Source organism: Symphalangus syndactylus, chromosome 4 (genome assembly GCF_028878055.3).
Source record: "Symphalangus syndactylus isolate Jambi chromosome 4, NHGRI_mSymSyn1-v2.1_pri, whole genome shotgun sequence".
NCBI lineage: Eukaryota > Metazoa > Chordata > Mammalia > Primates > Hylobatidae > Symphalangus > Symphalangus syndactylus.
The window spans coordinates 85,421,334-85,436,499 of NC_072426.2; the positions used below are offsets into that span (position 1 = coordinate 85,421,334).

General features: G+C 40.9%; 1 protein-coding gene across 13 annotated transcripts in view; it reads left to right on the top strand.

The window, feature by feature from the left end:
• Positions 1–2,845: 2,845 nt before the first annotated feature.
• PTPN20 (protein tyrosine phosphatase non-receptor type 20) overlaps positions 2,846–15,166 on the top strand; it is a 108,776-nt gene continuing 96,455 nt past the window's right edge. For 3 of the 13 annotated variants that reach the window (XR_010120517.1, XM_063638058.1, XM_063638051.1), the window contains exon 1: positions 4,019–4,228. The gene's annotated coding sequence lies outside the window, so the exon portion shown is untranslated. Of the gene's footprint in view, positions 2,939–3,184; positions 3,256–4,017; positions 4,229–15,166 lie in introns of those variants that run through there. The other 10 variants (XM_063638053.1, XM_063638056.1, XM_055275422.1 and 7 more) reach the window with 10 other exon arrangements.

The following is a 15,166-nucleotide window of genomic DNA, read 5'->3' on the forward strand; positions in this document are numbered from 1 at the left end:
TTCCTTTTTCCTATTTGCCCTCTGCCTTCTGCCACATGAGGACACAATGTTCCTCTCCTCTGGAGGATGCAGCAAGAAGACCCGCACCAGATGCTGGCACCTGATCTTGGACTTTCCATTCTCCAGAACTGTGAGAAAAAAATGTTTTGTTCTTTACAAATTATCCAGGCTCAGGAATTCTGTCATAGCAGCACAAAACAGACTAAGACACCCAGGGATTAGCATTGAGCCTCGGACCATGCAGGAAATAAGGAGGCGGTGTCTGGGGGCTGTGGTGCAGCAGGCGGGGGACAACCAAGAGACTTCCCAGCCTTGTTGGAAAGCGGATCTGGAGTGATGGACTAAAAGAGGCAGAACTGAGGCCTGGGCTGGAGGACCTGAGAGTGAAACTGGGCCTGCACTGGGGAGTGAGGAGGACCTGAAGCTGCAATGGGAAGCCCTGTGTGGCTGAATCCTAGGACCATGAGGAGAGGCAACATTAGCAACTAGGTCTCTGGCCTCTGCTTTTGGAATCACTTTTGGATTCACTTTTGGACAAGTGGTGCATGAACTCATCCAGACTGATGTGTGAAGGGCATCCAGCCTTACCCCTAAAGTATGGAGACTGTAGTGGTTCTGTTGCTCAGAGAGGAACTCCCAGAAACTCTGGGAGAGTCACAGACCTAGAGAAGCGTATGGCTCAAACCTCTTGAGCAAGAAAAGCAGTGTTCACTGCCAGGCACGGTGATGAATGCTTCTGTTTTTTGTCTCATTAAGCACTTGCAACTGTGCCCCCTTTTTTAAAAAGAGGATAACTGAGACACAAGTTGGGAAGTAACCTGCCAAAGGTCACCAGCTATTCAGTAGCAAGGCAGGGACTTAAGGCCAGGCTCGCAAGGCTCCTAGTGCTACCGGTAATTGGTAAGACTCAAGGGTTTAAAAAGGCCTCCAAAGAAGGGTAGTAAACTGTGATGGGCCCTAAACTTTATAGTTCTTTGAATTTTTCACAGGTAAAAGGACAGAAAGCCAAGAAGAGCCTTCTGGGTCAGTGGCTTCTGGGAATATTGTGTGGTCAAGCAGGAAGTCTGGGGGAGATGGAATGAGACTTCAGGGTCCACTCTTACCAACTGTTCATTTAGCCTCCATGCAAGGATTTCCTGGTGATGTGAGTGGGGGTTATTCCCTCTGTGTGTCTTGGAGCAGCCATGCTGCTCATGTTTGTGAAATGATGACCAGCGCACAATCTTGATGTTAGGCACTATGAAGAAACATTAGACATGGGGTCCATCTTTAAGGGGGAATCTTACCCTGGTGATATAGTTTGGATATTTGTCCCATCTAAATCTAATCTTGGGCTGGGTGCAGTGGCTCACGCTTGTAATTCCAGCACTTTGGGAGGCCAAGGCGGGTGGATCACGTGAGGTCATGAGTTCAAGACCAGCCTGGCCAACACAGTGAAACCTCGTCTCTACTAAAAATACAAAAATTAGCCAGGCATGGTGGCATGCTCCTGTAGTCCCAGCTACTGGGGAGGCTGAGGCAGGAGAATCACTTGAACCAGGGAGGTGGAGGTTACAGTAAGCTGAGATCACGCCACTGCACTCCAGCCTGGGCGACAGAGCGAGACTCCATCTCAAAATAAATAAATAAATAAATAAATAAATAAATAAATAAATAAATAAAATAAATCTAATGTTGAAATCTGATCCCCAATGTTGGAGGTAGGGCCTGGTGGGAAGTGTCTGGGTCATGTGGGTAGATCCTTTATGAATGACTTGGTGCTAGTCTCGTGGAAGTAAGTGAGTTCTTACTCTTTGTTCTCATGAGAACTGGTGGTGGAAAAGAGCCTGGCACCTCCCACCTCTCTCTCTTCCTCTGTCTTGCACACATTGGCTCTCCTTTGTCTTCTGCCATGAGTGGAAACTTCCTGAGGCCCTCATCAAAAGCAGGTGGTGGTGCCATGTTTCTTGTACAGCCTGTGAAACTGAGAAACAAACAAACCTCTTTTCTTCATAAATTACCCAGCCTCAGGTATTGCTTTATAGCAACACAAACAAACTAAGACATGGCAATGGCGTGGATTGCTTGCAGGGTACCTTGGCTGATGCAGAAAGAAAAAGTCTCTCCAGAGACTCACTGTCAGTGACTCATGGAGCAGAAAGCTGGCCTCAGAGCCTGGACAGAGGGTAGCTGTCGCTGCTTAACTGCTGTTCAGCTCAAGCATATGGCTCTCTGTGGGACCAGCACTGAAGGCTGGGGGATAAGTGAGGCAGGTCTTGTCACACCTTCAGGGTATCTGGATTCACCAAAGTGGCTCTGGTCTGGACCAGTGAATAGAGGTGTGTTCCTCAAGATAAAAAGATTCTGGCTTCCTGTTTCAAGGCAATGTCAACGATTGAATTCCCTCTACATTGACCACCACCCTTGCTGAAGTTGTCTTAATTGACCTAGCAGCCAACTGACCTCATATTCTGGCACAGGCTCTGACTCCTTTTGCAATAGACTATCTGCCCTGCTCTGATAGTACAAAGAGACCCCCCACCCCAGCCCTCTGGGGCCTCATTAGGGGCTTAGGGGGCAGGTGTGGGTCAGGCGAGCATTCCTGGAGAACACAGTCCTCAGTGGTTCAGGATATGAGCATAGCTCAGAGAGCTGTTAGCATTATCAGCCTGGCCTGGGAGAGGGGGACGCGCACAGGGTGGTGCACAGGGCCCGCAGGGAATTTACAGCGGCGTCCGCGGCGATGGGCTCTCAGTGCCTTGGAAGACCGGTAGAGGCAGGTTCTGTCTCTCCCGGCCTGGCAGGCACAGGGCCGCGGCGCAGGGCAAAGCTCCAGTGCGCAGGCTCGCGGGCGCAGGTGGGATTGGATAGCGACGAAGGCCGGCAGGGTCGGCGTGGACCCAACTGGCGAGGCTGCTGGGGTTGCAGCGGGGCAGTTGGGGCGGCCCCGCAGGCCCAGGTGAGGAAAGGTGGCTGGGGGCCAGGAGGGCAGGGGGCGTGAGGGAGTCCGCCGCGCCGGGCTGTGGGAGGGCGGGCGTGAGGAAGGAAGATGCCGTTGACGTGCAGGGGGCCCAAGGCGTGGGTTGTGGGCCTGAGCTGTGAGGTAGTGTCGCTGCAGCCCGAGGGCAGGACCCGATTCTGGCCGTGTGATGCCAGCTGCACTGTGACGCGTGTTGGGGCGCTTATGCGTGACGGGACCGGGACAGGAACCCTGTGGCTCTGTGGTAGGGGAAGGCCACCAACTCCCTGAGGAGCAGCCGTGTGGTATTATGATTGGTAAGAAGCCATCATCAGGCGCTAAGACAGCCCAGAACTTCCCAATGACTCAAGAGCCGGTGGAGGTCGAGGGACCTAGAAAGAAAGAACATGAATTCATCAATCCATTCAGCAGCTATTTTGAACGCCTCCTGTGTGCCAGACGCTGTTCTAGAAGCTCAGAATATCAATGAACGCGATAGCCAAGGCCACCATATGCCAAGGCCCTCATATGCTAGCCTTGACTCAAGGAAAACTGTAGGATGGGGTAGGTTTCATTTTTGGAAGTTGTGGAATCAGTACTTATGTTTTGAATGTGTTAGGTTTGAGATGCCTAGTAGGTTTTTCCCAATAGAAGACATAAGCATAGCTGGGAACAATTTTGCAGAGGACTCTAACCACCTACCACCTACAGGTGCCATGAACATTTAGCACATTTGATTTTTCACATTACCTATTCACCTTCTCTCCATTTATCAGTCACCTGGTAGTTTTTTTTTAGTATAGTGAAATATACACACATAAATTATCTAGTAGATATTTGGGTTGAGATATCAAATGTACTTTTTAGAAATTTAAATCTGAAGTCCTGGAGGATGTCGAGCTAGAGTTAACCTTTGGAATCGGCATCATATACTGTACATAGTATTTAAAATACATGGGACTGGTGAAGACATCTAGTTTAATAGTGTACACAAAGAAGAGGAGGCGAAGCCAAAAAAGGGAGGGAGGTAGTGGTCAACCATGTTAAATGTTACTGTATAAGATGACTTTGGTAATTAGGAGGATTTTAATCATTTTGACAAGAACAACTTTAATGGCGAAGAGGGGCCTTAAGTTTGGGTAGAGTTTTTTTTTCCAGATAGAAGAAAGCAGAATGTTTATATGGCAATGTGATTAAACTCGTAGAAAGGAAAAACTGCTGCAGATGAAAGAGGGGAACGTTGTAAAGGGTGGTTGTTGAATACCTGAGAAAGGAGGAGACCCTAAGCAGGTGAGTAGTTGGTTTTGAAATGAGCAGGGACACTTACTCTGTTGTAACTAGAGGGGAAGCTGAGATAACAGGTGCAGATACAGTGGGTGGTGGGAAAATAGTCTATTGGTACAGGCATCCATCAGCTGAGAGGGAGGGCAGCAGGGGACAGGAAAGGTGTGGGAACTTGGAGGAGAGATATGTGACAGAGTCCTAGAGAGGGTGAAAGTGAACGTACTAGAGAAATAGAATTGGATTCCCAGGCAGTGCTCAGGGCCCATTTGAGATGTGTAGTCATGCATTTAAAGTGATACAAACCAGTGTGGTTGTATCATGTTCAACTTTGGAAGGGTGTTGTGAGGATTAAAGAAGGTAATGCATGAAAAACATTTAATAGAGTGTCAGGCATTTAATGAATGTTAACGCTTTTTATTTGAGCCCTCATTTTGTTTTTCTTTTCTGTTTATACATATGTGACTGAGGAGGGCTGGCAATTACCACCCGACAGGCTGTTCTGGGGCATGTTCTCCCATCACAGAGAACTGCAGTTTGCAGCTACTCAGAAGTCTGGTTCCTGTTGTGTTTACATGTACACAGCCTGATAATTGAAGGTGTTTGCTTTTTAGAGCCATTGTCCTGGACTGTTTGGGCTGGGGTTTGTCACAGTGACAGTCCTTAAGTTTTTGTGAAAATCTTTTATGATTGCATTTCATATTGGATCTGATGTACTAGTAATCTATAGAATCTACAAATCTAACATTGGCAGGAAAATTTTCAGTTTAATAGATTTTCATTTCTCCCTGACCACTTGAGCTGTTTTAAAATACAAATAATAATAATGGCTGACAGAAAGCTCTTAAAAGTGCCAAGCACTTTTCTAAGCACATCACATGCCTAATCTTGTTTAATCGTCACCTCAACTCTACAAGGCAGGTACAATTATTATCCTGATTTTTCAGATGCAAAAATAGGCTCCAAGAGGTTAAGTAATTTGCCCAAGGTACCCATACCCTGACCTCCAGTTTCTACTGCAGGCAGTAACTTTTTTTTTTTAAACTGCTTGGCCATCACTCATCTGCATTGCAGTGGACTCCAAAGATGTTGGACTCCAAAGCCAGATTGCCTGGTTTCAGAAAACTGCCACTTAGTAGCTATGGGACTTTGGGTAAATAATCTAACTTCTGTGTGCCTTTGTTTCTTTTTTGACAAAATGGAAATAATAATAGTACCTGCCTGATAGGGCTATTATCATTGCAATTGAGAATCACATGAGTTAATATATTTAATATGCCTAATATAGTGCCTGGTTGTTTAAATGCTACTATTATCACCTGCCTGGTAGTACCACCATGGTGCTGTATATACTGATTGGTTTGATCTATCAAAGTAAGATTCCAAGTGTCCTGTTATTGTCTAAGCAGAGTTTTAAAATTGTAGCCCACTATATTATTCCCACCTCAGGGATCACTCCTGTTTCCTCTGAGTTTATCTTTCTGAGGGAAACAAATAGATAACGGTTTGCTTCTAGGAGCAGACAACAACTCAGATTTCATTCAGACTCATTTGACCAATAGAGTTCATTTCATTAATCCTGGCATTACATACCACTTAGCAAAGGGGAATAAGGCTTGGGGAGTAATGTGATTCCATGTTGCTTTTCCCAGATCAGCAGCCCATTTAGAGGAATTTGGTTAGAAATACCAGTGGGCTACATAGCCAGTATTTGGCACAGCATAGGGTAGGTGATGTGGGTCAGTGAGCTGGACATAAAAGTGTTCTGAAAAGATCTGTAAAGTCTTTGGAGTTACTGTGATGTATTGTGTCAGTTACTGATTAAAAGTAACTGGCAGGCTTGGCATTTGAGACCACTGAAAGTTTTAAATGATCTTTGCGGATATACAACACGTAGAGTAAATGTATGATACAAAGCAGTGGTTCTCAGTGCGTTTGCATCAGAATCACCAGTGGGGAGCTTTATGAAGATTTGCACAATGACAGGCTCCACTTCCACAGATTCTGAATCAGTAAGTCTCGGTAGGGTTCTGGAATCAATCAACTTTTTTAAGAGCTCCCCTAGTGACCGTGATGTGCAGTTAGCATGGGATATCGTTAGTACAAATCAGTGCTTTTAAGCCCTGACTGTGTTTTACAATTACCTTTCTATCAGCTTTTTAAAAAAATACTGATGTTCTGGAGCCACCCCAGGGATTCTGATTTAATTTGGCCTGGTGAGGTCTGGACATTCGTGTGTTTCTTTAAAAAAATTTCTCAGGTGATTCTAATGTACAGCTAGGTTTGAGAATCACTGGCATTGTCAGCTAGATTTCCCGCCATAGTTTATTTACTCTTGAAAATTTAAACATAGCTTCAGGCAGCATCTTACCACCAGGAAACTGGAAAAATGAGCATTTCTGAATTTCCCCAATGTAAATGTTCAATAAAATAATCAGGTAATAATGAAAAATGTGAATTGCTGACAGAATTAGCATTTCTTACCCTAAGCTGTGAAGATTTGATCAAGTTTCCCCTGGGGATGAGAATTTACATTTCCTGAGGCTTTGTATAGAATCTCAATATTTCAGCAGCTCTGGGAGGTATATATAATTCCCATTTTGTAGATGAGAATTTTGAGGCTAAGGGAGGTTAAGTAGCTTGCACACTCAGTTGTGTACATTTCCAAGGTCTAGGTTCCATTTTCTCAGTGATTTTCAACTTTGAGTGCACACTGGGATCACCTGGGGAACTTTAAAATTACCAGTGCTTGGCTGGGTGTGGTGGCTCACGCCTGTAGTCCCAGCACTTTGGGAGGCCGAGGTGGGCAGATCACGAGATCAAGAGATCAAGACGATCCTGGCCAGCATGGTGAAACCCCATCTCTACTAAAAATACAAAAATTAGCTGGGTGTGGTGGCATGCACCTGTAGTTCCAGCTACTTGGGAGGCTGAGGCAGGAGAATCACTGGAATCTGGGAGATGGGGGTTGTAGTGAGCCAAGATGGCGCCACTGCACTCCAGCCTGGCAACAGAGTGAGACTGTTTAAAAAAAAAAAAAATGACCAGTGCTGGTGTTCCATTCTCAGAGATTCAGATTTTGTTGGTCTGGTGTGGCCTGGAATTGGGATTTTGCAAAGCTCTCCAGCTAGTTCTAATGTGCAGCTGAAATTGGGAATCATGCATTACACCATGCAGCTTCCTGGTGGTCTAAATTAATTTTCTCTTATGCCCCTCTGTAGACTGCTGTGACTGGGTTCCTTGCCTTCATACATTCACTTATAGATATCTTAGTGTCTTTTCTTTCCACTCCTTCCTCACTTTTAATAAATATGTAAAGATTGCCAGATACTGTTCTTGGTGCCAGAATGACACAGTGATGACAGGACAGACCAAGTTGCCAGCCTCACAGTACTTATACTGGGGGAGATAGACAATAAACATGTGAGAAGATACATATGGACTTACATAGGTAAGCAAACTTTAAGGTAATAAAAAGTGCTTTTGGGAAAAATAAAGCAGGATGATGAGTAGAGATCCCAGCAGCAATGCATGAGATTCCATTTGCTCCACATCCTCACCAGAATCACTTTGTATTGGATTGTGTGTGTGTGCTTGATTTTCGCATTTCTAGTAGGTATGTAGCAGTATTTCGTTATGGTTTTCCTTTGCATTTTTATGTTGGCCAGTTGTATTAATCATCTTTTCATATATTTATTTGCCATCTATGTTTCTTCTTTGGTGAAGTATCTGTTCACATCTTTCGACTGTTTAAAATTGGGTCGTCCTCTTTTTGAGTTATAAGGGTCTATGTATTTAGGATATAAGTCCTTTCTCAGATGTGTGTTTTGCAAATATCTTCTCCCAGACTGTGACTTGACTTTGCATTTTCTTAATGCTGTTTTCTGAAGAGCAGAAGCTTTTGATTTTTTTGAAGTCAAGTTATCAATTATTTCTTTTGTGGTTTGTGCTTAGTGTCTTAAGAAATCTTTGTGTAATCCAGTGTCACAAAAGTTTTCCCTGAAGCTTTCATCCAGAAGTTTTAAAGGTTTAGAGTTTGCATTTAGGTCTGTCATCTATTTTGAGTTGATTTTTGTACATAATATGAGTATGGTGTGAAGTTCATAATTCTGTATGTGGATGTCTCATTTTCCCAACACACTTGTTGAAAGCACTATCCTATCCCCATTATATTATCTTGGCACCTTTCCCCTCCTAAATCAATTGTTGCTATGTGTGAATTATTCCTAATCTCTCTGTTCTTTCCTGCTGAGGTATATGTCTATTCTTATACCAGCACCACATTGGATGTTCCATTCACAATTTCTGTTCATTATAGGGAGGTCCTAGTCAGTGAAATAAAGGAAGGAAAAGATATAAATGTACACAGATTAAAAAGGGAGAAATAAAATTATCTTTATTTGCAGACAACATGATTGTTTATGTAGGAGCCCGAGGAATCTACAAAAAAGCAACTAGAAATAACATGACTTTGGCAAAGACACAGGATGTGAGGCCAATATACAAAAATCAATTGTATTTAGCACTGGCAATGAACAATTGGAAATTAAAACTTAAAAATACAATAGTATCAAAAACATGAAAAACTGAGGGATAAATCTAATGATGTTCTGTAATATTTGAATACTAAAAACTATAACACATTGAAGAGAGAAAGAAAACCAAATAAATGGAGAAATAAATCTATTCTACTTGATAATATTTTGTTAAGGGTTTTTTTGCATATATATTCATGAGAGATATTGGTGTATAAAGATATTGGTCTGTAATATTCTTGATTTTGGTATCAAGGTTAATGGTGGTCTCATAAATTAGTTTCAAGTGTTCTCTTTTCTATTTTCTGGAACATTTTGTATAGGATTGTTATTCTTCCTTAAAGGTTTGGTAGAGTTCAACAGAGAGGTATCTGGGCCTAGAGTTTCCCTGTATTAGTTTTATACCATGGACTCAAGTTTTTAAAACTATATATGGCTGTTCAGATTTTATATGCTACTCAGTTCTTTTTGAGTGAACTTTAGTACTTTGTGTCTTTCAAGGAATTAGTTCTTTTCATCTGTGTTATCGACTTTGGCATACAGTTGTTTGCAATACTTTCTTATTATCCTTTTAATGGCACTAACATTAGGATCTGTAGTGAAGTCCTCTTTTTCATTTAATTTCTGATTTTGGTTATTTGTGTATCTCATCTTCTCTGCCTCCCTCCTTCTCTCCCTCCTTTATCTTTTCCTCTTCCTCTTTCCTTCCCACCCCTTCCTTTCTTTCAATAGTCAATTCTAGAGCTGCACTGTTCAATAGTTATCCCTAGTCACATCTGTCTATTTAAATGTAAATTAATTTCAATAAAATTACATTAAAAATTGAGTTCCTCAGTCACACTGGCCACATTTTAAGTGATCAGTAGTCACAAGTGGCTTCCACATTGGAGGGTGCTGCTATATAGAATGTTTTCATCATTATAGAAAGTTCTACTGGACATTGAGGGTCTAGAGGTTAGTAATTTTTTAAAAAATCTTTTCACAGACCTCTTTTGGGTTTCATTGATTTTTCTCTGTTATTTTTTTGTTTTCCATTTCATTGATTTTTTTTTCTCTTTATTATTGCCCTCTTTTTGCTTGCCTTGGATTTAATTTCTTTTTTAATTTCTTAAGGTAGGAACTTAGATTACTCATTTGAGGCCTCTATTGTTTCCCAATATAAATATTTAATGCTATAAATTTCTCTATCAGCACTGTTTTAGCTGCATCCACTAATTTTGATGTTGTATTTTTACCTTCATTCAATTCAGAATATTGTATAATTTCCTTTGTCACTTCTTTGAATTGGGGTTGTTTAGAAATATATTGTTTAATTTCCAAATATTTGAGAACTTTAAAGATTTATTTCTGTTGATTTCTATTTTAATTCCATTTTTAAAAACGTATTTTGTATTTCAGTTTAATGTTTTATGGTTTGTTTTTAGGCCCAGAATATGGACTATCCTTGTGAATGTTCCATGTCCACTTTAATACTTATTTTGTTGTTGGCTGGGATGCCCTATAAAAGTTAGGCCAAATTGCTTCATGGTGTTGTTCAGATTTTCTGTGTCCTTATTATCTGTCTGCTTGTCTCCAACGTTGTTGTAGATTTTTCTGTTTTTTTTTTATTTCAGTTTTTATTTTATCACTTTGGAAGCTATGTTGTTGGATACACACACATTTAGAATTCCTATGTATTATGTAATGCCCCTTTTTATTTCTGGAAATGTTTATCATTTATTAAAGTCTATGTCGTCGATGTTAATATGGCCATTCTACCTTTCTTTTGATTAGTGTTTACATGGGTTATCTTTTTTCCATTTTTTTAGTTTATCAATGTCTTCATCTGTAAGGTGGGTTTCTTGTAGACAGTATATAATTGGATCTCACTTTTTTAATCCAGTCAGACAATCCCTGACTTTTAATTTGGATGGCCAGACCATTTACATTTAATATAATTATTGATATGATTAGATCTTAATCTATCATCTTGCCAGGTTTGCACTTGCCTTACCTGTTCTTTAATCTATTCCCTTCTTTTCCCATACCCTTTTGGCTTAAATGAGGCTTTCTTTAATTACTGAATTTTTTACTCCATTTTATCTCCACTCTGCCCTTATGTTGCTTCTGCTTTTTCTCCTCCATGCTTCTTCTCCTTCTTTTTATTCTTTTTTTTAGTGGTTACTCTAGGCTATGTAAGTTTGTCACAGTCTACCTTCAAATAATATATCATTTCACATATAGTATAATACATATACCGTACAATAGTATGCTTCCATTATTTCCCACCCATACTTTGTGTTATGATTGCCATACATTTTACGTCTACATATCTTATGAACTCTACCATATAATTGTCATTATTTTTCCTTTAGACAGTTATCTTTTAAAATTCTTGTTCTCTTTGCTCTTAAAAATCTTATTTTATAGACTACTTTTAGAACAGTTTTAGATTTATAAAAAAATTGAGTATATAGTACAGAAAGTTACCCTATACCCCCTCAGCCCCACGGTTTTCCCTGTTATTAATATATTGCATTTGTTTGGTACATTTGTTATAGTTAATAAGCCAATATCTATAGATTAGTATTAACTGAAGTCTCTAGTTTACATTAAGATTCACTAGTTATATTGTACATTTCTATGGGTTTTGACAAATGTATGTCATGTGTCCACAATTATAGTATCATACAAAATAGTTTCATTGCCCTAAAAGTCTTCTGTGCTTCATCTATTCATCATTCCAGCTCAACCCCTGAACTCCTGCTAACCACTGATCTTTTTGCTGTCTCAAAAGCTTTGCTTTTCCTACAGTGTCATATAGTTGGAATTATATAGTATGCAGCCTTTCAAATTGGCCTCTTTTCTTCAGAAACATTGATTTAAGCTTTCTCCATATCTCATTATAGCTTGATAGCTTATTGTTTATCATTATATAGATAGATATTCCTTGAAAGGGCCATATGTGCAAAATAACCTCCAAATACAGAAGGAGCCGAGAAATCAAAGAATGAGGCAGGCATATCCAGTTTATTGGCAGAGGGTGATTTTTAGGGGGAACTTATGGGCAGAAATGTGTTCTTGTAAGACAGGTAGATGTTCACACCATTACTCCCCGACTCAGGGCTTATATACCATAGGGAAAGAGTATATACATGCTCCATAGACAATTAAAGACAACCCTCCAGAGCAGAGGGTGCTGGGGGCAGGGTTCAGGGGATAAAGCTCCCCAGAGTTTCTATGTTTTGTGTTCTCCTACCGGGGCAGGTAGGGAAATGCCATCAGGTGGCAGCAGGGTTAGGCAGGTCTGGTTTCAGACTCTCCTTGGGTGGGGCTTGCTGAGGCCACTGGGGGGACTGGGGGTTGGTTCTCCAGCCAATGGGGTTATGTTCCATAGGGCACCTTGGCCGCCTCTACTGTATTATGTAGTTTGCCAGGGAAGTCAGGGATAGCCAGTAGCAAGAGGCCTGATTCATCTCCCATGTAGTTGGCAAGCCCACATATCCTGCAATGCCCCGCCCAGACCTTGCCCCTGCTCTGTTGGTGGCAGTTCTTGTACTCCTGCACTTGCTTGTATCTGCAATAGCTCCTGCTCCTTCCTCAGACTCCACCCCAGAAAATTTGTGCCCAGTCGAAATCACTACCAATTTCATCTAGGAGCTTTCTTCACCCCACAACACTTCTGCAGTTCTGCTGGTTGTCTTCTCTCAAGGGTCCCAGTGAGATATAGTCAGGGATGGCTTCCCTGTGCTAGAGCTGGAGACTGGGAGTGCATACAAGGCACTTCCTGCTGCTACTTCTACTTTCCTATTTTGTGTGACTCTCTAAATCCTTTCCATCTCTAGGTAAGGTTAAATTCTCTTGTGATCTGGATTTTCAGATTCCCAGTAGGGATGTGTGTTTGGAGGTTGGTTTTCTCCCTCTTACACTTTGGGAACTCACAGTTTTTCTCCTGTTTCACGGAATTTGCAGTGGCTTGCCTATTTTGCCAATTTTTAAATGTTGTTTGTTTTCTCATTGTTGAGCTTTAAGAGTTCTTTGTTTATTTTTTATCAGAAATTTTTTATCAGATATGTGCTTTCTCAAACATTTTCTCCTGGTCTGTAGCTTGTCTTTGTAGTCTCTTAACAGTGTATTTTGCAGAAAAGAAGTTTTTAATTTTAATAAAGTCCAACTTATCAACTTTGTTTCCTGGGTTATCCTTTTGGTGTTGTATTTAAAATCTCATTGCCAAAACCAAGGTCATGTAGATTTTCTCTTTTATTATTGTTGTGTGGTTGAATTTTATATCCCAAGAGAATATTTTGAAGTCCTAACCCCAGATACCTGTGAGTCCAACTTTACTTAGAAATAGGATCTTTGCAGATGTTAAACAAGTTCAGCTGTGGTCCTAATGCAATGACTGGTGTCCCTGTAAAACAAGGGAAATTTGGACACAGACAGAGGGAGAAATTCATGTAACAGCAGAGGCTGAAATTGGAGTGGGATGTCTATAACCAGGGAACATCAAGGATTACTGAAACCACCAAAAGTTAGGAAGAGACAAGGAAACATCCTTCCCTGGGGCCTAAGAGAGGGCATGGCCTTGCTGCCACCCTCAGACTTCTGCCCCCAGAACTGTGAGAGAATACATTTCTGCGTTTCTAAGCCATCCAATTTGCAACACTTTGTTATGGCAGCCATAGGAAATGAATACATATTTTGATACTAGGAAATCTTTTTCTGTTGGAATAAGTACCTAAAAATCATGGAAGTGGCTTTGGAATTGTGTATAGACTGGAATAATTTTTAGGTGCATAATATAAAAAGCCTAGACTGCTTTGAAAAGACTATTGATAGAAATACAGATATTAAAGGTGATTCTGGTGAAGGCTCAGTAGAGAGGGGAATTTTAGAAAAAGCATCTCTCATAGATTCTTTGCATGTTAGAGAATACATATATTGTCATGAACAGAATGTTACTAGAAATGTGAACTTTAAAGGTGCTTCTTGTGAGGCCTTAAAAAGGAAGTGGTGAATACATTATCAGACACTGGAGGAAAAGTGATCCTTATTACAGAGTGGCAGAAATTTGGCTAAACTGTGTTTTACCTGTGGGTGGAAAGCAGAACTTGTAGGCAATGAGCTGAGGAGATTTCTAAGTAAAGCGGGAAAGATGGGGCCATGGTTTCTCCTTGCTGCTTATAGTGAAATGCAAAAGGAAAGAGATAACTTGAGGAAGGAATTGTTAAGCAAAGGAACCAGCACTTGATGGGTCTGAAAGTTCTCAACCAATCCAGGAAACGTACTCCCAAAACAGGACTAAGGGTGTGGCTGAACAACCATTCACTGAAAAGATTACATGTGTGACTCATGGATCCAGACAGCCCTCTCAGGCCCTGGAAACCTAACGAAAATTTCCCTGCCATGTTTTGGACTTGTTTGAGACCTGTGACCCATTTTTTCTTTCCAGTTTCTCCATTTTGGAAGGGGACTGTCTGTCCTATGCCTGTTGTATTTTGGAAGCAGATAACTTGTTTTGTGGATTTCAGTGTCTATAGGAGAGAAATTTTGCCTCAGGATGGACCATACCCAGGATCTCACACATACTTGATTTAGATGATTTAGGAGATGAGATTTGGGACATTACAGTTGATATTTGGAGGCGATTTTGACTTAAGAGTTGATGCTGGAATGGGTCAAGTCTCCTGGAGATGTTGAAATGGGGTGAATGTATTTTGCACACAGTAAGGATATGACTTTTGGGGGATTGGAGAGAAGACTGTTGTGGTTTAAACTGTGTGAGACAGTTGAATCATGCTGTCCAAGGATTTCTGGCAATCACCAAAAGACAGGAAGAGACAAGGAAGTATACTCCCCTAGAGCCTTCGGATAGAGTGCAGCCCTGCTGACACCTTGATTTAAGGCTTCTAATTTCCAGATTTGTTTTCCCTTCTTTTAAGCCACCCAATTTGTGGTACCGTGTTACAGCAGCCCTTGGGCACCAATACAGTTATCTTCTAGAATTTTGAGAGTTTTTGTGTTTTACATTTAGGTCTGTGATTCATTTTGAGTTTTTTTTTGTGAAAGGTGTAAGGTCTGTTCCATTATCATTTGTTGAAAAAGAATATTCTTTCTTCATTGAGTTTTCTTTGCTTCTTTACTAAAGATCAGTTGACTACATTTGTGTGGATATATTTATATGGATATTCTATTGTGTTCCATTGATCTATTTGTCTATTCTTTCAACAGTACCTTGTGGTCTTGATTATTGTAGCTTTATAGTAAGTCTTGAAATCTTGTATTATCTGTCTTCCAACTTTGTTCTTCTTTAGTATTTTGTTGATTATTTTGGGTTTTCTGCCTTTTCATATAGACTTCAGAATGAATTTGTTGATATCCATGAAACAATTTGCTGGTATTTTTGTTGGAATTACATTGGCTTTATAAACCA